At 50.8% G+C, this 26,957-nt stretch overlaps 1 protein-coding gene across 3 annotated transcripts in view; it reads left to right on the forward strand.

Moving 5' to 3' along the window:
* Window positions 1–26,957, forward strand: part of LOC119433870 (protein O-linked-mannose beta-1,2-N-acetylglucosaminyltransferase 1) — a 282,201-nt gene that overhangs the window by 169,804 nt on the left and 85,440 nt on the right. For 2 of the 3 annotated variants that reach the window (XM_049659187.1, XM_037701151.2), the window contains exon 5: window positions 8,476–8,544. The exons of the other annotated variant lie outside the window; for it this stretch is intronic. The gene's annotated coding sequence lies outside the window, so the exon portion shown is untranslated. The remainder of the gene's footprint in view (window positions 1–8,475; window positions 8,545–26,957) is intronic. 3 annotated transcript variants of the gene reach the window in all.

A 26,957-nucleotide genomic window follows, 5' to 3' on the forward strand; every position in this document is an offset into this window, starting at 1 on the left:
AGCTATCGCCGTGAGTGATTTGCTGGGGTTCTCAACGGTTTCCTATGCTTTTAGCTCTCGTTGTCGGCGACCTTCAAGTGACCTTGAGCCAAAAGCCAGAGCCTTTATCCGGGCACTCAAACGAAACAAGAACAAAACGAGATCATCCGGGCAACCAGTCAAAAGTTGAGAAAATGCGGTCTCTGGCCCCCGACGCTTTGTACAGGACAGCATTACATACGCTAGTTACTGCCCAAACAAGTTACAAAAAATATTGCTTCCGAGTTCTTCCTAATGTTTGTTCACAATATCACTGAAGCTGTGACGTCTAGTACGCTGAAGTTTTATTTGTCATTTCCCATAGCGACGTTCAACAGGTAGATACAGGGCACCATACACTTGATGGTTGCCTGTCCTCTTTTCAACGTTAGCGGTCCGTGAGTTCCGCTGCACAGGTTTTGCTCGGGCTCGAGAGATGGCGCCACGCTGCGTGACCGGCAGCGTCCCGCGCCCCGCGGATGGCTGTTTGGCCGAGACGAGACTTGCAATGAGGTTCTGTCTGTGACAAGAAACAATTTCGTCCATATGGACCGATGCACAGTATGGCGTGGTGCGGTGTGTTGTGGTGGGGTGTGCCATTGCCAACATGCACAACCCCCATTTTAAGATAGTGGCTAGCATCATCTTCAACCAAACTGCTTTGCTGGTAGCCGTTTCATGCTTACATCTGCTCTCGGTTCCAGGAGAGCAGCATTTTTTTTTATTGCACGCACAGGCACGTGCGCATGTGCAGGCTACCTTTATTTATTCGTTTCTTTATAAGTCGTTCTCGCTTATGAAAGCAAGAATGGAAGAGGGGAACTGTTTTCCGTAGCTCCTTTATGCACCGAACAAAAGCGAGCTTCGGACAAAGGGAGGCGAACGTCTAACTCTAAAAGCCTCGGGCCTTCTTCACACTTTCGTGCGCCACTATAATGCAGGTGACAGCGAGAGTCCTTTTCTCTTTCTTTTTTTTCCCCCTTGTTCTGAAAGTTCTTCGTTTCGTCTGTTCCTCGTTTATTGCGCTGCTCTTACTGCATACCGTTCCGTAGAAGTGCTGGAACCGTGCGTCACTTTTCAGCCTGAGCCAACCAGTGTTGGCCAACCGTAGGGAAATTATCCTACGTATGTATTTTTTCTTGTGATTCTTTTTTGAACGTGCGGTAGGGTTGTAGGGCATTCGATCTGTTATTTGTCCGGGTTTAGCATTTGATTTGTTTTGTATTTTACGAAGTTCAGAGCCGGAGTGCTGCTTCTTGCGTTGCAACGTGAATCAATCAGTCAATCAATCAAGCAGAGCCACGGGCTCTTCGTTATCGTGTAAGTGTTTCACTGCATGGCGCGCATCTGTCCGTGTATACAGAGGGCTCGCTGCATCCGCAGCGTTGTGTTCACCTTAGATACGGGGCCGTCTGTCATGGCGCTCATGTTTGCGCATGCGCGCGTGCATGTTCGTCGGCACGGACTTCGCGTTGTCATCGACACTGTGCGGCAGTAAAAAAGAGGAAACTGAACTTGTTTTCATCGCTGAGTGTAAGAGCTCGAAACTGTTCGATTACGTAATTCAAGGTTCGCATGCTGGGGGGGGGGGGGGGGGGGGGGTTGAGTCAAGCGTCGGACGGCATTGTGAGATGAGATGTCGACTTGGTATAAATCGGTGGAGAAACGTGGAAGGCGGACGGCACTGAATAAAGGAAGATCGGCCGGGAGGGAGCTGGCACAGATCTCAGCGTGACTGTATGGAGCCCGCATTCAATACGCGCAACTGCCTGTCGTTGTTGTCGTCGTTGTGGTTATTGTTGCCGAAGAAACGTGCTATGGAAAATGTGCCAGGAATCCTATACATTATTAAAAAGAAAGGTTTCATTAAGTAAAATTTTGACGTTTGGCGTGCAAAAATCACGATCTGATTGCGAAGTGCGCCGGATTAATTTGGGCCACTTGGAGTATCTTTGACGTGCACCTATATCTAAGCACACGAGCGGTTTTGCATTTCGCCCCCATCAAAATGCGGCTCCCGTGGCCGGGATTTCACCCGCGACCTTGAGCTCAGTATACCGCAATGCCATATCCACCGGGATACCGCGACGGTTAATTATTCAAAGCGAAACAATAATCGAAACAAAATGGCGCGGAAACGCGAAATTATGTGTTAACATAAAACTAACTACAGTGAGTAAAAAAATGAAGCGGAAATCATGATTTTATTAGTGCACCCGCGCACGCAAATTTAACACGACAATCGATTGATTCGGCTCAAAAGGTAACCCAAGACGGCGGAGCGAACGCTCAAATGGCTGAATTCAAGAATTGAGACTGTAAAAGGAAAGGGAGCAGGAAATGCGTGGCCACGCTGTAAAATATTTTACAATTTACATTATTTGCCATGCACCGCCAGCTTAAGACACTTTTTTTTTTTTCCTAATTAGGCAGGGGTGCACGGCCGGACAGCGCTTTGCCTGCATGTTCTCGCCATGCATGTAAAGCGGCTGGTGGTGGATCGTGCCGCAAGCGATGCAGATTTCTTTCGCCCCGATTATTCACAACACGCGCTCCGCTTAATTGTGTATGCGTGCTTGAACGAGAAACGTCACGAGGTGTATGTCGAAGGCACCCGACTTTTTACTTCCTGCTTCGTCATACACGCATCAGTCGTTCACCTAAAGGCAGCGAGGTGACAAAGTCTCTCTATCCTGACGACACTTTAATCAACGCCCTGCGTGCAATGCATGATGTCTCTCACTAAAGGGTATACGTACTATACTGGCATGACATTTTCGACTTGTATTTTCTTTATTGCCTTAAATGAGTCTATTGAAGGTTTTTGGCGCACGAAACACAGACAAGCTCTCTGAATAGAAGACAAACATACTGAGAAGCGTCAGAACACTCTTACTAGACACTCTGAGACAAATCTGCCCCCCCTCGGGCTTATTTTGTCCCCAAACAATAATTGTTATCTATCTTGCACGCCTTTCCGAACGGCATCCCCGCATCAGTGTTACGTAATTACGCTCTTGTCAGGAAAATAGCCAGCGGTAAGGAATTGAACTGCACGATTATTCACGATTATTTTTCGGGGAGAAGATAAACCTCAAATGGTGCAATTTCACTGCGCAATATGGACACTTCAAGCGGATTTCTGTCGTCGCCGTCGCCGTGAGGTTCCGTATAAAGTCCAAGGGCGATAAAATCGTCGCCGCGCGCCGTATGTGCGAGTGAAAGCGCGCGGGGGACGCGCCCTGTCACGGAGACATACCTGCCAACTCTCCCGAATTGTCCGGGAGCCTCCCGAATTTTTCTCGCATCTCCCGATTGTACGAACGCGACCTCAAATCTCCCGAAAAGGAGCCGCCACTTTTTTTTTTTCTTTACGGCCTGTAATATAACCATGCGGGAAAGCGGCGCGGGAGCAGTTCGTCACCAGCATGCACCGTGAATCGTGGTAATGGCCGCCGGCACCACCACGAACGCGAGCAGCCGACGGGTGCTGCCATATTGGGTTTTCCGGATTGGCTAGAATCACGCTGAGTCGAGCGTTTTTAGCAATCCAGTCGTTATATACCGTGAGTGCGCTAGGCTTCAGTTGGCTTTGTCAGGTTGTCGAGTGAAGTGCGAATGCCGAACTACTCTTTGTTTCCCCGAGTTTAGTTGTAACGATCGACGACACTTTCAAAAGCCAATGATAAGTACCGTATTTTTCGGTCTATAACTCGCACCTTTGTATAAGGCGCAGCCCTCTCAAAACGGCAGTTTTTCCGTAAAAAGACGTATATAAGTCGCACCGCTGTATAAGACGCAGCTGTTCGTTCGATAAGCGATTAAAAAAAATGTCACAGTTTCGCCCTAAGGGCGAAGCAATGAATGCGATAGCAACACAGCAATGTCATACGAAGTAAGGTGAGCGGCTTTGGCAGCAATATGAATTGTAGTAAACATGAGCTGATTAAGTAAGCAGGTGTGCTGCGGCGTAAGTAGACCGACATGAAGAGAGACTCGATGACCACGAGAAGGCGCGTGTGAAACGGTGGTGTTGATGAGAAGCGCTTCCCGTGGGCAGCGCGCGTGCGAAGGGACACACCTGTAGCTCTGCACTGCCGATCCGGGCACCATTGCATGTGTAGCGTGCGTTGGAAAATGTGGCCCGACTATTACTAACTAAATGAACAAGCGTGGTGTGAGCGCGCACAAGCAAACATGAATAGATCACACTGAATGACTGCAGCCAACGACTGTCAAAACGCTGGCAGCAAGCGCGTACGCCGCAGCGGCGAAGGTACGTGCGGTCTATCGCTTCAACGGAAACTGAGCGGCGAATGCACGGCGCATAAAGGTCAGAGCCGTGGGGAGATAAGAGACGGTGCGGGGCGAGCGACGAGCGCGGTTGTTGGCAGAGTAGAAGTGCGCCCCCCCCCCCCCCCCCCCCGCTCCCTCCGGCGCTGGCTTCCCGCTTCCTTGCTTGCGCGTGGGAGATTGAGTGCGTTCGCTCTCCGTGACAGCGCGCGTCCCCGCACGCTTCCGCTCGGGCATACGGCGCGCGGCGAAGATTTTATCTATAGGGAACCTCACGGCGACGACGACGGCGACGACGACGGCAGAAATCCGGTTGAAGTGTCCATATAATTGATATCGCAATAAAAAAAAATTGCAGTGACGTTTCACTCGGTGAACGCGGGTCACGCGCAAGCGTGTGAGTGGGATATATTGTTACTCCAGGCGCATTTCTGCCGTCGTGGCTCCCGCGATGTTCCGTGTGAAGTCCACTGGCGATAACATCGTCGCCGCGCCCCGTATGCTGTATGTGCGAGTGAAAGCCTACGACTGTGAGCCGAATCGCGCACAAGGGAGGAAAGCGGGGAAACGCGCCAGCGCGGAAGTTAGGGGGGAGGGGGGGGGGGGGCTTGTACTCAGGTAGCAACTGCGTAGTTTGCGCAGCGGCGGGTGCTGTATCTTGATAGCGATCTGCAGATGCGACGACTTCGGGGTCGGTCGACTCGCGGTCGTCCTGCCGCCGCTTGCGTTGCTGCTCCGTCCTTCTCGCAGTGCGCTCGGGAACTCGATCACGAGAAGAACCCGGCACCTCGATATCGCGCACAGAAGCCGGAGCAGTTAAGTCAACCAGCGCGCTTCGCGTGGCCATAACATCGAATCAGGTTTTGACGGCAGGTTTTCCGGAAAAAAACGGTACATATGTCGCACCGTTCTATAAGACGCACTGACGAAAAATTCATAAAAACACCGCGTCTTATATACTGGAAAATACGGTACTTGCAAGTATTGCTGAAATCATACACGACTGAGTTTCTGTGCTTTGTCAATTCGCGGAGTCGTGCCAAGTATGGACTCTGTACCACGTGCGCCGTTTCGCACAGCGGCAAATTTTTTTTTTTGTGGGGGGGGGGGTGAAAACTCTTTTGATCGCCCCCCCCCCCCTCGCGCGGCGGTCTCCCGAATTTTGATGTTGTGAAGTTGGCAGGTATGCGGAGAGCGAACGGACGGCGGAGAGCGAACGCGACTTCCGTCGCGCGAAAGGCCGTGGGGGTATGGGAGGGGGGGAGGGGGGTGACGTTGTGCTGCGGCACCAGATGCGTATCTTGCAACCGGGCGCAAGGGGAACTGGCGCCCCAATCTCCCACGGGAAAGGAGGAAAACTGGAAGGCAGCAGGGAGGGAGGGGGGGGGGGGCTTCTACTCTGCCAACAAATGCGTTCTTGTACTTTGTGCCGGTACGGGCTGCCGGTGTTGTCGCGCGCACCGTATCTTGCAAGCGATCTCTGCATTCGCCCCTCAGTTTCTGTTGAAACGATAGACCGCACGAACCTTCGCTCGCTGCGGCGGCTGCGCTTGCTGCCAGCGTTTTGACAGTGGTTGTTTGGGGTCATCGGGTGTGATCTATTCATGTTTGCTTGTGCGCGCTGACACCACGCTTGTTAATTCAGTTAGTAAGCGAATGTGTCCAAGTTTATGCAGCCGATAACACTAATATCCCTATTACTCCGAATAGCTCTCTACTAATTTGCTATCGCAATTAATGCTTCGCCTTTCGGCCGAAACTGCGACATTTTTTATGGAATACTTGTGTCTGCGTGCCCGTTCCGGTTACGGTACTGAGGAGGTGGATGCGTCGTGATGTCGTGAACACCGGCTCCAGCCCTCAATTCATGTTTGCTTAGCGACTGCCATATGTCAGCGAATCCAGAAGAAACGCGCGCACCTTTGCTATTTTTTATTTATTTTTTATTTGTGTGTGTGAGAGAGCAGCGTCATCATACCTATCCTTAATGCTATTGCACGTTGTCAAATTTTGTTCTGTGTCATGAGTCATGACGTATACGATAGCGTCGATGACTACAGGTCCGGCATTTCTATAGACCAACTTTAGAACCAAATTAGGATATCTTTAGTTTCGCAACCTTCATATATAATTGATTAGTACAAGTGCCAGAGGCGCGTGGTAGAAATTCTACAACTTCAAAAAAACAAACGCAGTTTCGCCGGGAAGGCGAAGCATCGACTGTCATAGCAAAGTAGTGTACAGCTATACGAAGTGAGGATGGTAGTTTTATCGGCCGTATAAACTCGCAAACATAGGGATACTAACTCAATGAACAAGCATGATGTCACGCGCGAACTAGCTAACATGAACGCATCTCACTCGATGACCGCGGAAACTCGTTGTCAGAACTCTGTAGTAAGCTAGCGTGGCACCAGCAGCGAGCGAATTGACCTTCGTGCCGCCGCTCGCATCAACGCGAACTAAGCCGCGAGAACACAGCGCAAGGCGGACTCTGTCCCCGCCGCAGATAGCTTTCAAGATACAGTGGCCGGGCGGGCGCGCGCGGCGTGATTGAGCTGGGAACGCCGGCTCACCCTCGCACGCTTTCACTCGGACATAAGCATACGGCGCGCGGCGACGATTTTATCGCCCTTAGCCTTTACACCAAACCTCACGGCGACGACGATGGCGACGACGGCAGAAATGCGATTGGAGTGCACATATAATTGCTATCGCAATAAACATGTCTCGCAAGAACTCCGTCACTCGCTCGACGTCGAGCCTGCAGTCATGTCCTTCGAGATCGGATTGCTCGCGCCCGATCTCGGAGTCCCATGATCCGGCGTCGCACATCTTTTCTCGCGGACACCTTCGGAAACGTCACCCGTTTAGAAGAGCAGCGGCCGGTGCTCGCGCCGTAGAAGTGGGTCGCGAGAGCTTGGAATTTCTCGAGCGAGAGTGGGGATGACCAAGGGAGGAGGAGGCGCCCATGGTGGATACCGCAAAGCCCCGCAAGATCCCTCGGGATCTAGATCGTCGCCCCGTGCCGACTCTCGGTTGTCGTGAACTGTTGCGTGGAATGACGCTGCTCGCAAACCGCCACCTCGACTTGTCCTCTCCGCGCTTGCGTCTGTGTGTGGGTGTTTGCTCTGCGCTCGCTTACTGTATACGTACGCGGCGTTCATGCTCGTCCATGCGACAGCGTCTCCGCATTCAACGTACTCTTTTTTATTTGCTGTTCTTCCGGTGGTTTCCGGACAGGCAGCTGTCACGTTTTGGGGGTGACCCAGTCTTTGTTTATTGTATTGTTCTTGTTTGCTTTTTCTTGTTTGTGTGTGTGTGTGTGTGCGTGTTTGTCGCCGCTTTGATTATGCGTAAGTTTGACGCGCGTGCTCGGCGCGACAGGCCAGGCGCTCAAGTTTGTTCTCGCGTTTTTGCGGCCGCGCGTTTGCGCTGTCAAAATCGCCGTCCTGGACGATGTGACAGGACTAAGACGCCTCGACTCGAAGTGTGTGCCGTTTTGAACGTGCCTCCGGGTCTTTGGACGCCATTATGCATTAAGTGTCAGTGAAAAGGCGCTCCGATGTGTTTTTATTGAGCTGTACCCTCTCTCCCACCCTCCCTCCGCCCCGCTCTCACCTTCCTCGAGTCCTGCTGTCGTGTCCGGCTGTCTTGGCGCGATCGTTGTTTACCCGGTCGTTTCGCTGACCTTTTTTATTGCTTCGAGCGTAGCGCAGGCGCGTGTAGCTATATCGCCTTCGACGTGATTGACAATGACGCGCGTAATACGCGCGCCGGACAAATCCCAGCGCCACGTGTTATACTCTGTTCGACTTATCCTGTCGCCGTCCGGAATGCGTGGCGTCGTTTCGAGACTTTCTCTTATACGATCCTCGCCCTCCGCGACAGTCGTCGCCCCGAGCGACGGAGTCAGTCGCGAGGCAGAGAACGAGCGAAGAAAAAGCAAGAAGGTTAACCGCCCGGTAAAGACATTTCCGGAAATCTGTCCTTTCGAAAAGTGTTCGCAACCGTGCAGTTTGATCAGAACTGCGGCGCTGTCACCTGCATGTCCTCGCCGCTATCTCGGTGACTCGGTTTCATACGTCATTGAGCCGTGTGCTATATGTCAGCCACGTAGACGAAGCTGTATTAACGCGCTGTTCTCTATTGTGTACCTTACAGGTTACTTCTTGCGACAAAAAAAAAATCTGCACCTCGGGACTGAGGCCGAGCGACCAGCAGGAAACTGTGGTGAGTGTTGCTACAGTAAAACCTCTAAACGAACTCTTCTTTTTTCGTGGTCATCGTGAGTCTATACTTTGCATGGTAGCTTTCACGTGGCAATGCGCTATCATTGGTAGCCTGTTGTCACCGTGCATGGTCGTATTGGGCGCTGGTGTTTGCTTTCCGCAAAGGCATCATGTAAAGGAATAAAGGTACCTGCAGCCTCAATTCAGACCCCAAAGCTGACTGTTGCGGCCTGCAACAGCGCAAACGCAAGGTCTTATGCTGACTCCTACATATTGCGGCGCATGGGCTGCTTTTCTTATTTATTTCTTCTTTTTTTTTTTACGAAGACGGTACTTCGTAACGTAACCGTGCATAAATGAACGAAACGTCCATTTTGGGAAACAAGAACAAACAAACAAAATCTTTTGAGTATGCTGTTCCCAAGCTGCTCGGAGGCGTTATTTGAATTATGAATCAAAGTACACCACTTTTTAATTATACGTATAAATAACCAATTAGGCCCGAGCAAACACATAATATCCATGGCGTCACTACGGTCTGGGGCGGGAATTTAATTCAAGGCGGTGTCGCCACCTTAAGTTCGTTCTTGCGTCGTTTCTGGCTTATAAAACCTCCTATATATACCGCAGTAATGAAGGATGTTTTCATATTGTAGTAGTACAATTTACTAATACAGCACAAAAAAAATTTAATGAAAACTTTTTTTTTCTATGATTGTCCACTTGAGGTCGGCAGGCCTACGATGCTTACGGCAGCCGACGCCGCCGCCGCGTTCATCAAGTCAACGTCGGGCGCTTTTGCACATCAATCACTCCGTGTTTGCTGCGAACGACTTGTCTGTCTCTGGCGCGAAGTGTTGCAGCGTATACCGAGCACACACACACGCACGCGCACACCGATAAAGAGTGACGACCGCCGACTTTCGAGTGGCGGCCGGCCGAGGCTTGCGCAAACAAGCGGGGCGTAATTCGCCCGCCGGCATGTAGCGGAGAAAGCTGGAGCAAAGCTTCCGGAGCTTCTCCCGCGGATCCTTCGCTGTCGCTTTCTCCAAGTCCACATCATCTTCGTCTTCCTTTTATTATGTACATCTGCATTCCCCCCGTTTTATTCGCTCTCTTTCTAGACAGGGTGTCGATCGCGACTGCGTAAGAACCAGCGTGTATAATGCGAGATTCCTACAGGCTTGCAAACTCACTGGCTGCACAGTAACGTGCCGTAAAGTAATCAGTTACAAAATCACTTTGTCAAATTTTGTTAATTAGTCGATTGTGCACATTTTGTTATTTCCCGTGCAACTAATGACCGCGGGTTGTTTTAGCAATCCGGCTCAAGGAGTAACGTTTCGCTATCTGCCACGGGAAACTAGAAAAACAAAAATTTTATTGTCATCATCATCATCATCAGTCTATTTATGTCCACTCCGCAGGGTGAAAGCCTCTCCTAGCGACCTCCAGTTACCCCTGTCTTGTGCCAGCTAACACCACCTTATATATGCCTGCAAATTTCCTAATTTCGTCACACCGCTTATTTCGCTTTCGTCCGGAACTGCGCTTCGTTATCATCCAATTCTTGTAAGTATGAACAAGTAGTGTACTGCGCAAAATACACGAAGAAGGGCGGAAGGAGACATATGAGGCCTGTGCTTGTAAGTGTACAAACTTCGCAATTTTGTGCAGTATATATATATATATATATATATATACATTGGGATACGCTCAGGAGGGGCGGCGTTCGCGGCTCGGGTCGCCGAAGTTAACAGCAGCTTCCGCTTCGCTGCAGGCGTTTCTGTCTCAGACTGGCGACGAGTGGGCCTCGTGTCCTGTTTGGTGTGGAGATGGAAAGTGCGCGAGAGTGTTGCAAGCGAGAGATAGTAGGAAAGGGTGCCCGGATGTTTGAGCGTGTCGTGCAGGGGCGAGCGAGTGTCGGAGGAGCCGTCGTGTTTGTCCACTCCGTCGGTAGCTCGCTCCCGAAGAAGTGCCTCGAGATGTTGCCGGCTTCTGGCGCCGGAGGGCCGGCTATAGCCGGGACGGCGAGGAGGAGGAGGAGAGAAGCGGGTACGAAGCCTGCTGCCTCGGCAGTCACTTGCTGCCCGCTGTGTGCTAGGCTGCCCCGGAGGCGTACGGGGTGGGGTGTTAGCTGTGTGCTCAGAGTATAAAGCGTGTAATTTTCTTGCCTTGTTTCGTCTCGCGACTCCTTTATTGGTTGTAGGGATTCGTACGTCAGCCCCTACGCGCGCTTCGCGCGCCGGCGTGTGTAAGCAGCAGGCAAGACTCGCGGAATGTTTGCTCCCACTCGTGATTTTCTCTGTGTTTGCTGTTGTCTTCCCCTCTGCACACGTCTCATTCACCCCTTTTCTTTTTTTTTATGATAGTACTTTTTTGCTTATAAGCCAGGATCTTTTTTTATTTCTTTTTTACCGTTAGCGCGCTACTAAGCTTGCTTTCGCACCCGTCATTGGTTCTGGATCTGCGCTCGTGTAACTTAGAAACACGATCAAAGGCTTCAACAGGCGGTTGCTCTCTCACCATTATCCCTTTTTCGCTGAAGGTTTCACTTTGTTTACGCCCTCTTTCTTATTGCCGATAGTTTCCCGCTTCTTGAATAATAATTTCAACGATGGTAATGATGCTAATAATAATGAAAGCAGTAGTAGTGATGATGATTCAGATTTCCTCATCATATACACGTTATATAGTATAGGAGCCCTGTGTAAAATATACTTTACAATAGGTGGGCAAACGCACGGATAACTGTTGTAGCTTGACATTATACGTAATGCGGGTCGCCAGTCACAGAACAAGAAAACTTGACGAAAAGCTCACAAAAATTCAATACACATCCACAATTCTCGATTATATATACATCAACGTGAAGTATTTAGTCGACAAACACAGCCATGCAAGGAATTAGAAGATATAACGTATGCGCGATAGAAGAAACGTAGATCATATGTGTGAGTGATCGAATATTTTTATAACCATAGAAAAGAAGATACTATATGAACTTAAAAAAGGCAGGTACCAGTGAATACACAAGGACGCGTACACAAGGAAAAGGACACGGATGGAACGCCTTGTCCTTGTGTACTCGCTGGTACCTCCCTTGATTTCAAGTTCATCAAGCACCAACTGACCCAAGAGCTTGATACTATATCTTGCGTGGTTACGGCTATACTCTTACTTTTCTCTCGGATAACGGACCAAGATTGCGTTCTTATCGGGCGAGCGTGAACTGCCGCGCTGCGTCCTACAAGTCGCCCACGTCGGACATGCCGGCTAATAAACGTGTCTGGCTTTTGCTCATTCTGCGCAAACAGTCCGAAACAGCTGTCGTCGCGCGCGAGAGCAACTTGCTTGCCGCGCAAGAGAGAGGGAACGTGGGTTGGCCCGCGCGCCGACGCGTGTCGTGCAAACCGGTGCGCGGCCTCTGTACATACATATACGTGTGGGAAGTGGCACTCGGCGTCGCCCTTTCGGTCGCTATGCTGCTCCGCCTTCCAATTTCCGACTTCCCGTCGTCGACTCGTCATCGCTGTCATCTTGGCGCGCGACGAGTGTCGATCGACTCGGACTCCCGGCAGTCGGCGTCCGTCCGCTGCAGCCTCGTCGCCTGCTATAGGGCTTCTGTCTTCACAAGCCGAGAGACAACGTCCGGTACGAGGAGGGCACTTCTTGTCCACCTGGAACGTCTGTGTGTCCCGGCTACTCTCTTCTCCCTCCGTAGACGTGTATCTGCAGGCGTGCCTGCTCGCGCGTGCTTGTGTCCGGGACTGTGTGCGTGTGGTGTGTGTGTGTGTGTGTGTGTGTGTGTGTGTGTGTGTGTGTGTGTGTGTGTGTGTGTGTGTGTGTGTGTGTGTGTGTGTGTGTGTGTGTGTGTGTGTGTGTGTGTGTGTGTGTGTGTGTGTGTGTGTGTGTGTGTGTGTGCGTGTGTGCGTATATGTGTGTGTTCGCGCTCCCAGTGCCGGGTTTGCCCGCCAGGGGGACCCGAGACCGTGCCGTACATATTAGCTTCGCCCCCCTCTAGAGTGGGGAATGTCTCCACTCCCCTCCATCATACACGGAGCGGTGACTGACTGGGTCCGGGGGCCTTCATTTTCGCGACGCGCCATCTTGCTCCTGCTCCGGGACAAGACAAGTCATTCCGCTGGACTCGGTTGTGTGTACCAACGACAGCAGCATTTACTGCCTGCAGCTCCAGCCATTGGCCCTATCTCCTTCGCCTCTTTCTTCTATCGATTGTGCTTTCTCGTATAGGATGGACCGTTCTCTCCTAGTTTGATATATTACTTCTGGGCCGGGAGTGTGCTACGGTCTGCAGCTGCGCAGAACACTGTTTGACATGGACAGCGTACTCTGAGGGTCTCGCAGTACGCGCATATAAGACTTAGTAAACGTCAAAGATTGGACTAGGTTGTAGATCGCGCATGTATATATATATATATATATATATATTATGCCTTGCCGACCAATTTCGAGGAGTTCGCTGTTATTATTGCAGCCTCGAAATATGACACATACTCACGGGGCGGTATGGGCCACTTAGAAAGTATACCAAAACCCCACAGTGCAAGGACAGATCGAAGAAACGATCAGAAATGAAACATTGGGTGATATTCAAATTAAGCTTGGTTTTTGACCTTTTTAACAGCGGAGCTGTTTAAGCTCTTGGTTTGGCCGCGTTGTGCGAACGAAAACTATGGGCCGATCGGGGAGGTAGCGCATGCAGAAAGGATCATAAGCACAATGGCACATACCCCTGTGAACTCGCGAGGGCTGTTTAACCTCGAGGATGGTCCGTCGAGCGTACGCCGCAAAACATCCGCCTGGCTATGACATCACCATGCGTCGCCTAGCAACGCCTCGCCTTTCATGCTCTTTCGACCACATGCTCTGGCTGTGCCTAGCCCTAGAACACTCTACACTTGCCACCAAGGAACGGTGGGAGGAATTCCTCAGAAGCGAAAAGCACCACATCCAGCTCCAGGCATTCCACAGGGCCCACAACATCGCAGCGGGACTTCACCTCCCCGTGCCATCGTGGGCGGAGCCACCAACTTGACCGAAGGCTCCCCCGGGCCAGTTTCTCAGGACCAAATAAAGTTCTTGTCGTCGTCATTCACCGACGACACTCCCTAATGCGAAATTTGAGCGCAGCTTTATACGTGTTTTCAGTTCGCGATATATGGGCTTGCGCGGAAACTCTCTCGTTCGGCACGTTTCAAACGGAGCGAAGTGTGGCGCGACTGCCTCGCCAATCGGGAGATCGCGAGAGGCAGCGCGTGGGTGACGCGTGGGCGCGATTCACAGCAGCGGCCGCCGCCGACAGACCTCCCGGACGACGCGCGCTACTCTGGCGCCATCTCGTAGCAATCGTCGCCGCACTACGCCTTTCTTCTCGCGCTTTCGCCATACCCTCCTCCGCTTTCCGCCTCATGGTTCCGGTGCACCCTCCTCTCGGCTTCCCTCCTCGCGCCTCTTCGCTCTCGCCTCTTTTCACTTTTTCATCTTTCGCTGCGCTCGTTCGCTCGGTTACGCCGCCGACGCCCGCCGCAGGAACTGGCGCCTAAGAGCTGCGCTCTAAAGCGCGACGTGATAAGCAAAAATTACGAACTTACAGGCTAAGTAAGATGAACCGCGAAAAGAATTAAGTCGCCTATCCGAGCGAGCTATAGGCAAGGTAATTTTTGTTGTGTGCCTTCTATAACTCTTGACTATTGCATTTCAAAACAAGTTCGACGCAGGCTTCGTTTTGCTGTCTGCTTTTCGATCGACATTTGATACCGACCAAATCAAATCAAATTTTATTTCAGATCCAATACATGATGTAGGCGGCACAGACAAAAAGCCAAAATCAATTCGGCTTGACAGGGGTCTGCGCCCCTTTCAAAATTATGTAAAAGTAAGGAAACCAATAATTAGCAACAGCAATCAGACATTGTTAGATAGCATTGTACAGTGGCAGGAGAGGAATCTAAATACACGCAATGAAAAAAGTGTGGTTCAAGCAATGTAATACAGGGATGATCATCATTGTTGCAGAACTGTAAGGAATTAAGTAAGTAATCAGAAACCAAGTGAATTTAACAAGGACGGTAATGAGTGGGAGAGTAGCTGTGTTCCATAATTTGTGCGTGCGCGGGGTACCACGCCGCCGTACGGGAAACATTGTGCAACTCCCGTTAAAAGGGCCCTTTCACCAGGCTTGGCCATTTTTAAACAGACAGCCGCAGCACATACCTCACACTGCGAGGACAATGGAACTTTCAAAACAAACCTTGCGCCTCCTCCCTCTCGAGGTGGCGCCACTCCCAGCGAGAGGGTCGCCCCAGTGCGTGTCGCCAACAGCGTTGCGCGTGCCAATGCGGCACGCGCAACGCTGTTGCATGGGGATGCTACTCGAGGCAGAGTGTCTCGGTGAAAGCCACGCTCGCCGCCTGGCGGTATGGAAACGGGGCATTCAATTTCTTCCGAACTCTTCCAATAATAAACCGATTTGAAAAATTGTACGGTGTTTTATAACTTCCAGTGTATAACTAAAATTTGCAGTGGGGCCTGGTTAGGGCCCCTTAACAGCTTCGCTGTAAAACTTGCTGCAAAGTCTTCACGATGTCAAAGCAACGTGCACTTTTCGCGCACGACTTCCGACATTGCGTCTCCTCTTTTCACCTCGTGTTTCGTTGTCCAGTTTCAAAGCGCGGACGGACGCGGGGGGAAGGGGGGGTCCATCGGCGATCGAAGAAGGGGAGGTGACTTGTCCCAAGCCATTTTTACGCTGCCTCGTCAATTACGTGCAGTATAGTGAAGGCTAGGACTCGTGTCAGGTAGTGAGTATCGAGAGCCGGCTGCGCTTTTCAGAGTGCAGAATGATGGGTCGCCCTTGGTGCGCCATTAGCTTCGTGTTCGTGAACTCGACGCGAGTTCGGGAGTGAGTTGACGCGAGTTTGCCATTGAGTTCGCGTCAAAGAAGAGTCAACCCACCTTGCAGGTGGGTTGACCGAACTTGCTTCGACTCTCTGGCGGCCCGAACAGCTATAGTGTTTGCATCAAAGCGACGACTGTATTTCGGTCCGGCAAGCCGACTCGAGCCGACTTCATCACATTCATGTAAACGAAGCTACTGCTAAATTCCGTGAAGTTTTCGTTCCGTCTGCGTCGTGGAGAGGGGCATTGAGCTGAGGCGGTGGTTCTCCATTCTGATCGGCCGACGCAAGGCGCATATCTTTCGCTGTACTGCGTGGAATTGGTGAGACGGGGTACACAGCTCTCAGCTTCCGCTCTCTCGTTGACGTCCGTTTACCGCTTTGCACCGTTCCCGCAACTGTAAGTGCGCGTGACAGCTAGTTGGGTTTAAAGGTATAGTTCGGTGCCGAACGCGCTTCGTGTGACGCCTCGTATTACCGCGCGCTGTCGCCGGCGGATGGATCGATGCACTAGAGATGGCACGCTGAGGTGGGGACTCCAGGTAACGCGCGAGTCGCATCGAACTGGGCATCGTCGCCGCGTATATAGCTGCCGGCGGGAGTCGAATCGAAGTTCCCGTTCCGCGCGCCCTTTTGCCGAGCTGCGCTCTGCCAGACAAAAGTGTTTTATTTATTTTCCCCCTTTTTTTTTCGCGAATAAATGGCGGTACAGTGGAGAGGAACGTACGGTCCAGGATAGAGCAGACCCTAGTGATAAGTTTAAAGAAGGAGGGGGGGGGGGGGGGCGAGAAAAATCTAGATAAAATAAAAAGAAAGGATGCATCGCCGTTGTATACCAGGGAAACGGGGCTCTTTCGGGCTGCGTTACCACCCGGAGTCTTTCAATGGCTTCGAACTCGCAGGAACGGCGGCTAATGCGTCTTTTGTTAAAAAACGCTCCTTCCGTGGAACCGGCGCAAAAAAACAGGTGAATGACATTGAAGTGGGTGGCGAGCGGGTGGGGTGGGGGGGCTGGTGAGGAGGGGGCGCCGTTATGGATCGTTGCGGCCGGCTTCTACGAAGCAGCCCCCTCCCCCTCAAACTTCGTTGCCGACACTTTTATATATTCATTATTTAGACTCGCTGCTTGATTCCTTCGTTCGATTCGGCCTTATTTATATCACCCTCGGCTACTGCGCCCTTGCTGAGTTGTGGCCGTGCACGCCTTCTTTCCTCCCCATGACTTGGACGTTGCAGTTTTGCTTGTGGTTGTTGTGTATCTGCCTGTTGTCTCGTCGCTTCTTTCAATTTCGTGCTTCCGGTTCGGCGTGTAGCTGCTGTTCTTGTTTCAGGCCGGGGCTTTGTTGCCGCCTCGATCGTAGTGGAGCCGGTTATACGTATTTTTTTTCTCTCTCTCTCTTTTGCATCGATACTTAGTTTGCCCGTCGCTATAGCCATTTTCAATGGACCCTAATGTGCTTCGGCTTCTTGCGTCCTCTTAGGCGCAGCACCGGCCGGCCCTCTGGCAGCGTCGAAACTTCGCATCGATATATTGCCGCTGCCGTGATATCGCTGCGATTTTCCGAGGCCATTGTGGAGACTCTTGCGAGGCCGGCGACATGGTATATATATCCGTGCGTCGTGACTCTTATGTTGCGGCTCTGTCATTCAGTAGCCCCGCTACGACAAAAAAAAATGTTGCCTGAAATCTCGGGAAATGCGGCTAGAAACGGAGGAGCTTGGAAGGCAACCGGAACAAGAGTTGTTTAGTCCATTGCCGGAAGCATGCGACTTTGCTTCCGGCATTTCGGTGTGCTTACCGGAGGCGGAGCTATACCAGTTTCCGACGTCGGGCATGGTAAGGCACGGGACGCTACGTAGGCTTCGCTTTTTTAAGGTTTCGATTAACGGCGCGCACTGGCATATGAAGGGACATGTCTCGGTATAGACGTGCGGCTAAATGCATGTCCCGAGTTTTGCGAAAACGTGCGCGACGACAATTTTCCTGCATGCCTCGGTCGCGTATCGAACCACGCGTGTATGTACAGTACCAGCACCATTGTCCGTTGTCGGTATATCTTTCGCTTTGCGTGTGTCTAAACGCGTAATGTCGGGACGGCAGAATACGCGGAGCTATATCGCCCTTTGTGAAAATGTCATGTTAGCACCCCGGCGTTCGGAATCGTGATAGACATTTAGCAATAGACGTGCTGTAGGTACAATGTATAAGTTTGCGTGAAACCGACAAAGGCAGGTCGAGTCTTCTTGTCGGTCTGAAACCCGGTTGTCGGGTTTATTGTAAGCGCTACTCGTCCAACCCGCTTGGCAAGATGCATGTAAATTTACACGTTCGGGTCGATGTCGAGTTCATGCAAGTGAAGCTTGTAAGTGCAAATGAAGCTCAACGTCCTGCCTATCATACTTATAGTAACCCTTCGAAGTTGGCGTCTCACAAAGGTCGCGAGAGCAACAAAGGAGCGGTGAGTTAATTAACCGCCACTTCCCCGTTTCCTCGACGATCGGAGTGGTGTACGTGCGTGCGCAAGCTTTCGTTCTGACGTAACTCATGATTATAGACAGTCGTCCGATGGCTGGCATGTATTTGCTGTTGCGCCGTCTGTGACATCATCATCCGAGAGAGAGTTTTAGCTTGTCAGGTATTCGGGTAAACGCAGGCGGACTGGGCGTTTTACCGGAGGGGGCGAAGGCGTGAACGCGAGCGGCCTGCACGTTGCAGCCACCTGGTGGCGAAGTGCTCAACCAGGTAAACGCAGCTAACACTGCAGTAACCAAGTGTACATTCCTTTGCTGCGGGTGTAAATTTTCGGCAGCAGCACGATTACGCCACTGCCGGAAATTTACACCAGCGGCGAAGTGGAATGAGAGGGAGGTGCGCGTGCCCAGTATGCCACCCTCTGACTACGCCACCGATTGCAATGTCGTTATAAGTAGAACACGGTCGGGGAACACTCTAGGGGAACCCAGAGTCACAAGATGGCGCCAGCAGCGCTATATACTGCTCACGTCTGCGCTGTTCCGGTATTCCGTGAAGTGTATGGTCAGGAATGAACTCGTTTCTCGCGCTTTACTCGACTGCCTGGAGCTTTTACCACCTTCGATATCTTTTTACCTGTAGCGCATGGCAATAGAAATCACTGTAAGCCTTCTTTCCATCTGTCCCCGCTTTCCTTAGGCCTAAAAATGTCTGCAACGTTCGCTTGCGCCCACCGCAAACCGCTTTGTCCACCGTTGCATGTGTACCTACATCTCCCGACCGCGCGAGCTCCGAGCGCCGATCTTTGGCATCGAACAGTTGCGAGCCGACAGTGCGTAACACAAGTTTTCGTATCAAATCAGCGAAGAAATCCCCTTTTGTAGCCCGGCCATCTTGCAACGCCCTTGTCTTTTGTTATTACTTTTTTTGTTCTTTCTTTCTCTTCTACGTCTCTCCGTGTCATTGTTGCGCCGATATCTGAGCTGAGGTCGCCGTACATCGCGTCTCCTCTTTCAACCTCTCTCTCTATCTCTCTCTGGCGCCCACGCTCGCAATGGGCGATGTGGCCAAACGACTTTTCTGTTCATTGCCTCCGTCCCACACCCCAGCGCTGGTCGTCACCGCCCCCCCCCCCCCCCCCCCCCTTGCCGGTCGTTGCCGTCTTCTCAGTCTTCAGTTCCGACTCGCGGGTTTCATTACCATTGTACGGTGGCGCGGGCAACCTTCTTCCATACCGCTCGACCATGTTTCTATATATCTCGTAACCGTTTATTTCTTTCCTTCTTTCTTTCTTCTCGTTGTCTCGTCGTGTTTCAACATCCGCGTGGGTGTCTGGCCGTCCGATGATGGACGTTGATGCGATGCTCCTCTTTTTCTTTTTTTTCGTTCGCTCCGTTACCCTCGTCATCCCAGCCACTGAGGAGCCAGGCTCCAGGACAGGCATCGGCATTGGATCGCTTTGGAATGGATCGCTCGTCGGTATGACGTCGTTTACCGGACTCGGAGGGAGCGAGCGAGCGATTCAAAGGGACGACGGGCAAAACGTGGTATCACTGCCGCTCTGAGAGAGAGAGAGAGAGAGAGAGAGAGAGAAAGAGACGGAGAGTGTGGAAGAGTTTTCCTATAGGCATGGCCAAAGCGATTTGGCGCTTTTATTTTGTGGTTTCGAAGCCTGTATAGCGAACGGGACCCGAAGCCTATTTTCACGAACCTGACCGCGTATAGCGGTGCAAAAACACGTTGTTATGTGAAGTGTAGCAATAGTAATATACAAGCGGGAAAGAGGGTGGGGAGGCGAGTGCGTTAGTTTCCCCGTTTCTTTGTGCTCGCTGATGGTCCAGTGCGCGGCGCGTACTCCCCACTTTTTGTTCTGGTATTTATTTATTTGCTTGAATTTATTTCTATCTTTGTTTTGGAAACCCTTCAGGATTTCCTGCAAACATTACAGCAAGCAGTCGTCAAAATTATTTTAAGTGCAGGCAACGTCGAGCCAAAAGAAAGTAGAAAAATTCGCAAATGTCATACGTGGGTATCTTGTGTTACTTTTTTTGGTACTGGTGGGGAGAGATTGGGGGGGGGGGGGGGGTGCTCTGACGAATGACTTGGTCCCAACTCGCTCTGATGTGAGTGAGTTATTTGGATAAAATTGGAAACGTCGGCAACTAGTGTTTCGCCGACTACTCCACAAACGTTATGTTGGGCAAACTGCAGCATGTTACCTACCTCATTTTGGTACTTTGACATTTTTTTTTTTTTTTTTGCCTGACCACATCGTCACCGCTTGCCTACGCTGCGCGAACCGTAATCACAGGGCTGGCTCCTACATACTATTGCCACTCGGTCGACGTTTGACTGATACGCGTTGTTATTGAAATTAAGAAAGCCTCACAGGTCATCCTGCTACAGCTGAGCGAGACTGTGATGCGAGAGCATTATAACGCCCTATCATTCGATGATTATCTATTGATATCCAGATGAACTTCCGAAGGTTTATCCCGAACCCGAAGTACCCTGATTAAACTGAGCCTATCTCGAAGGTGCCGCAAGGTCACGTAGATACAGCTTCTTAAAGCGGTAGCTGTCATTTGCTTTTAAAAGCAAATTGCTGCTATTCAACGTGACATACGCGCCAAGCTAACTTGCGTGAGATAAGGTTGTTATTCGCTCATGCCACACATGCGTCCGTGGCATATGATGGGTAGGACATCGAGCTATTGCACTGGAGGACCCTGGTTCAAATCCCACCATCGGATATGTAATTGTGTTGTTGAATGGGCCCCCAACACAGGCTATATAGAAAGGAACCGACCCATCGCAACGTGCCCGGTGAGAGGCAAAGAATGGTTCGCATGAAACGATTACGCGCGTCTACTGCCATATAGGTCGACAGAGGTACACGGACGCTTATACTCGTACTCCCTCACCAGTACTCTCGCAGGCAGTAGTACTCGCACTGATGTGCACTCACACTCGTCGCAGCAGTCACTCACGTGTTTATTTGCGCTCACTCGCACTAAATAACACTCACCCACGTTCGTAGTCACTTCCATTCACACTTACCCCAGCACCCGTTCATGCTCATATACTCGCGCCCACTTCTCTCACCGGCCACACGCTCGCATACATATACGTTCACTCACACTCGTCGACAGTCACTCACGTTCATACTCACGGCCGCTCAAAACCACCGTCACTGACTTGTGTTCGTACCTCCATTAGCCAGAACTGACTCCCGTTCCTAGTCCTGGCCACTCACTCCTTTCGTCATCCACTAACGCTTAATCTGCACTTACTTCTACTCCCGTCCATACTTTTCGTCACTCACTAACGCTTAATATGCGCCTACTCCTATTCCCGTTCGCACTTTTCGTCACCCACTAACGCTTAATCTCCACTTACTCCTGTTCATACATTCCCGTTCACACCTTTCGTCACTTACTAACGCTTAATCTGCACTTACTCCTGTTCACATACTCCCGTGCACACTTTTCGTCATCCACTAACGCTTAATCTGCACTTACCCCTGTTCATATACTCCCATCCACACCTTTCACCACTAACGATCTATCCGACTCCTGTGAAATTAGTGTAAAGCGAGTAATGAGTCAGCTATGGGATCAGTATGCCGATCTACTGCACGCACTCGTGCATATCGCGACGCAACGGGAACGGCCTGCGACGGCCTGCCCTAAAGTCCTTACAACACCGAGCCACATGCGTGACCGACAACGATGCCTATCGGGTGCCGCATTTTTGACGCCCTCTCGCCGGACGGCCGATTTGACGAGAGCTTCCGAGACCCGCTTAGGCGCGACGAGGAGCCGACGACGACGACGCCTTGCTCGATGGGTTTGTCGCGCGCGAGCGGTTCGATTAGGTCGCGACCGATTTAATTAATGAGAGGGCCGGCCGCGCCTGCCCGCGCGCTCTCTCGCCTTCCCCTGCGTCCTTGGTTCGAGCGCGTTGAGCGAGACGGGAGGACCGCTACGAGGTGGCGGGCGGGCTGAACGGGGCGGCGATGGATGTAATATCTCTCTGGCAGCAGGCCGGTTGTGCGTTAGTGCGTGTGTTTGTGTGTACGGCACTATGGAGCGACGCGGCCGTTTCGGCCGCTGATATGACGCCGCAGCTTCCTCTTCCCATTAATGTTTCATGAGTAATTAAACTTTGACGCGGCGGCGTCATTTCGCTGCGTGCCATTTCGGATACACGCTTCTCAACACCCCCCCCCCTCCTCCCCCCCTTTTCCAACACCCCCAGGGGGGAGGAAATACACCCTTTTGGCGACGACTCGAAATGGCCCGGCGACGGAATGAAAGACCTTGCTTAATACATCGCGCTGCGTTCGGAAACGAGAAATTGTTTCTGGGATTCTGGGAGATGTGTTTAAATATTCGGTCGTATAACACGTGCTTGTTTTCTTTGTCTTGAATTTTTTTTTAAGCGACGATAAGCGCCCGTTTAGAGTTGGCTGAACGAGGGTGAAAGAAAAAAAATGGTGAGGGGAGGCTTTTGTTGATTCGGTTATTCGGCTCGGAAGCGCAAGATTAACGCTCCCATTGATTCCGCAGTTTCGTCGACGCCTCGCAGTCAGCGCTGACAAGCGTGTAAACTTCGCCGACCTCGAGGGAGTAAGAACTTTAAAAAAAAAAAAAAGAGGTCGCTGATAAGCATCCGTGCCTTTGCGCGGCTGAGCGCGCACGATGTAGTGGCGAGTTCCTTATCGCTATAAAGTAGCCGAGTGCATGCCCACGCGAAATTCGCTTTTTAATGCGGCTAATCATCGTTGTTTATTAATGCTATAAGCGCGAAGGCGTGCCTTCTTGTCCGCGGATATCTACAAATCGCTCGACATGTGTTTGTGCGAAGTGTTCTTGTAGTCACGTCGCTCTCTTTGCGCAAGGGAGGTTGGACTTCTCCACGTGACGCGCTTGCAAGGCACAAAGCGACCTTGTGCCTTCGGGTCAATTCCATTCATACTAAATAATTAATGAGGGAGCAGAAAGAGGAAGATAAGGGTACAATTATCGCTCAGCTTGACGGGGGAATGATTGAGGGGGGGGGTGGAGGGGGGGACTTCAATATTTCTTCCCCGTCACTGCGCTAATTGGGGTTTTCGCCTACTGAAGATTAAACGGACGAGATTCCTTATATTATATGCGTATACATTTTGTATGTACTATAAAATTGTGTGTATGTTCTTAACGTATATCTGGAACCCGTTCTCGAAGGGATTATTATCACTTCAAGGATAACAGGCCTGATAGCAGGTTAGCAGACCGCGGTGTCTGAGTGGTTGTGGCGTTCTGCTGCTAACCACCATGGTTGCTGGTTCGATTCTCTGTTCGCTGGGGCCGGGAGCGTATAATGTAAAGAGGATCGTGTAGTGTGTTTTGGGTGCGCGTTAGAAAATCGTCCGTTAAAACAGCTTTTACACCTATTATTTCTAGGAAGATTATAAATAATTTTCCTAGAAACCATATCTGTTTCCTTAAGCTGTGTTCGAACCATATTTTTATTGCGATTCAAATAAGCAGCACTTTTCTCTAATCTTCTTAAAACATTATCGATGGTGTCGAAATTGCAATAGATAACTCCTACGCATGTCTCAATTGATATTAGTATTGTTCCTGTATTAGTCTTAGTACCTAAATGAAGAAATGCACGTCTGTCATATTTTCTTTGTTCGTTCTGATCATCTCGAGTGATTGTAACGATTTGCTTTGTGAGAGATTGTGTTTATTCTGTAGTTTATTTTTCTTGTCGCCAACTTCCAAGTACGACGCCTCTCGAGCTGCAGATCGCAGCTTTGATGAGCACGTTTGTAATGTACGCTAGGAAAATAACATTGAAGCGAAATCGAATCCCAGGCGATCTAGAATTATCGTTGTCCCACCAATGGCGGCGTCTCTTCGTTGCTTTCAAACCGTTCATGCTTGTCTTTCTTTCATGATTTCCTTTCTTCCTGGCAATTTGTTTGTTTGTTTTTTTGTTTTTTTTTTTTTTCGTCATTGTTAACTTACCGAGTATACACGGAGAAGCGTACCAGTCCGAAAACACGTTTTCTTAACGACGCTTTGAAAGCAGGTTGTGCTGTCGGTAATACTGCCGTTTATCCGTTGTCTTTTCGCCGCACTGGAGGCAAATTTAACATTCGCTCGTGTTAGCAAATTTCTTGTTCTTTTCTTCTTTTTTTTTCTATCTGTCTCTTTGGTACTGCGCTCCCTTTTTATTTTTTCGGCATTCTTGCCATGCTCAGCAATCTTATCATTATTATTATTTTTTTTTTTTGGGGGGGGGGGGTGGTTAACAGGCACAATCTCGACTGCCATTCACAGGCTCCTTCGATACCGCCCTGGTTGTCCGGGCTTCTCTTTCTTCTTTTTTTTTTCTTTCCCCTTTTTTCTTTATTAATGTTTTCGCGAAGCCTTTATCCTTCGATCAGCAACCGCCCCGTGGCCTTCCGTATGTTCATCTCCGCGCTTGCGCATTCGCGACGCATATGCAAAAATCCGGTAGGCTTTCTAAAAGGCTTCGCATTTCCTCGCCCTTTCCCTTATTTCCCCCTGCTCGCATACATCCTGTACGAGAGAGTGCGTGCGAGTGAGAGATAGAATTTGCGTGATGTGATGAAAGAGAGCGTGTGACAGAGTAAAAGAGCGTGCTTGAAAGTGAGCATGCATGGTGAGAGTATAAGGGAAAGATAGAGAGATAAGAGAGGCAGTGTATGTTATAGAGACAGATTATGTGTGGTGTGCGTGTGAGAGAGAGAGAAAGTGTGTGTGTGTTTGTACTGCGTGCGCCGCCGCTGCCTTTCTGCAGCCACGCTCGCGGAATGCGCGTGCATGACTAATGGGAGGACGGGGTAGGGAGGGGGGTGTGAACTCCCGCGGTGCCTCAACCCGCTGCGTCAGCGCGACACTCGGCTCATTTCTCAGGCGCCGCTAATTGTAACGGATGACGAGAGGGTGCCGGCCTCGCAAAGCGGGTACCGCGAGGAAGCCAAAGAGAAGAGCACGGCCACGCTTTCGCTGGAAAAGAAAGCGCCTAGCCAGCCAGTCGCGCCGCTTCTCGACTGCGCTGACTTTCCAGGGCGACGCCGAATGCAGCTGCGCTGCAGCGGCGTGTTCAAAACTAGACACGCTTGACGTTCCGACGGCACCGCCCCCACGGCAGAGCGGAGAGAAAGGAAACTAGATACGCAAGGGGCGCTCGGAACGCCGACAAAGAGAGGGCGGTGTGAACGTAGACATGGCCTACGTGGGTAGCACAGCGGCAAATATTTGAGAAACCTTTATTAATTACCTGATAGTCTACTGATCTTGAAAATGGTACCTATTGACAAGTAATCTGCTACAACATGTGTATCCAAGCGATGAGACTTATGTATAAGCTTTTGCACGGAATCAAACGATTTTGCGTCAAATTCGGAACCTGAGTTTTTGTTGACGCAGAACAAAAATGCACGGAACCATATAGCCATAAACAGTTTCGATGTAACAAACTTCTCGCCAAAGCGGCGCTCACTGTTCCCTCCTCTAAGTAATCGCGCCCGAGTAAACGGTGCTTCGTCTCTCCGGTGTAGTCTAGGCATACGCGGTGTCTTGGGAGCTGTGGAGGTCGCAGCATCATCAGCAGCAGCAGCGACAGTCGTTTTGATGTGGCAAAAGCGGAGCAACTCACGCCTCGTTGATCCCCTGACTCCGGCAGCGTCTTAACCCGAACCCGCAACTAAAGTTGTCCTCCCTTCCACCCCCTCTCCCCTCTTCCCCGAACGGCGTTAACCCTGTCTCTCTCTCTCTCTCTCTCTCTCTCTCTCTCTCCTGCTCCACAATTTTACCCACGTTTCCACGCGCGAAACACATGCACGGGCAAAAAAAGTTCGTCTCCTGTGTGCGGACAACCGGCTTATATACTCGGTCGCAACTGTTCCGTGCAGTGCTGCCGAAGCTGTATGTACCCTGTTTCCGTGCCCAGCAGCCGGCCGCGATCGAGGACCAGAAAGAAGGCTTGCAAACGGAGCCAGAGAACGCGAAGAACAAGCGAGAAAATATCACGATGATCGCAATCATTGTGAATTGTCGCATTCATGACGCAACGTCTTGCTGAGTTTACAACGCAACATCCCATGCTCGTCCTTCGTCTTCTCTGCCGCCTTTCTGAGAGCCATGTCAAACCAACCATAGCCCGACAATGCATTTTGACCATGAAAATGGACTCGTTTGTTGACCAAGGTGGCCGGCGCTATAGTCGACGGCTAAACGACAGGCTTATGTTGGTCCAGTTCGGTCCATTCCTGTATCTATATAGTTGGCGTATGCTTCAGTTACCGAAAGAAGCTGCGCATTTGAACAGGATACGGAGAAAGCAGGCAACAGACGCGAGCGCTGATCTACCAATCAGCGCCCTCGGCGTAGATTTTCCGACAGGAAAGTTACTAGATAGATATCTGACTCTAGAGTTCTGGTGGGGGCTACAAGTTTGGCGGCTGAGCCACCATGGAAATGATGGGTCAAAAAAAAAAAAAAGAACCTCTCACGTTAGGATTGTTCGTAAGAGAAAATTTCAGCCAATCATGATGCCGGACATCTTATTATAGCGAAAGTGGCCGTCCAATGGCAAAAATGTCGTACGAACGAGAATCTTTGTGAATTCGGCCCCAGATCTGCCAAAAATTCGTCCTCGCCTCTTTAAAACGGCTTTGTGACTTTGCAATGTTGATCGTCGCAGTAAAAATGCGTACTAACGGAAGCGTATTGTGTCGCTGCGTTTAGAAAAGATGTGTTTGCTAGGTGTGTTTACTAGGAAATTTAGAAAGATGAATTCGTAAACGTCGTATAAGCCAAAATCCCGAAGATTACAGGCCAAATACATTCACTACACGCGTCAATCCTATAGTCGAACCATCGCATCGCAGGAGTTCCTTCGCCGAACTGCACGGAGTTGGCGAGTCGGGCGCATACATTATATACATAAGTGCTGGATTTATGGGAGCATTTCGCTCCCGCCAACCAGCGCTGA

The sequence above is a fragment of the Dermacentor silvarum genome, chromosome 11 (assembly GCF_013339745.2).
Source record: "Dermacentor silvarum isolate Dsil-2018 chromosome 11, BIME_Dsil_1.4, whole genome shotgun sequence".
Lineage (NCBI taxonomy): Eukaryota > Metazoa > Arthropoda > Arachnida > Ixodida > Ixodidae > Dermacentor > Dermacentor silvarum.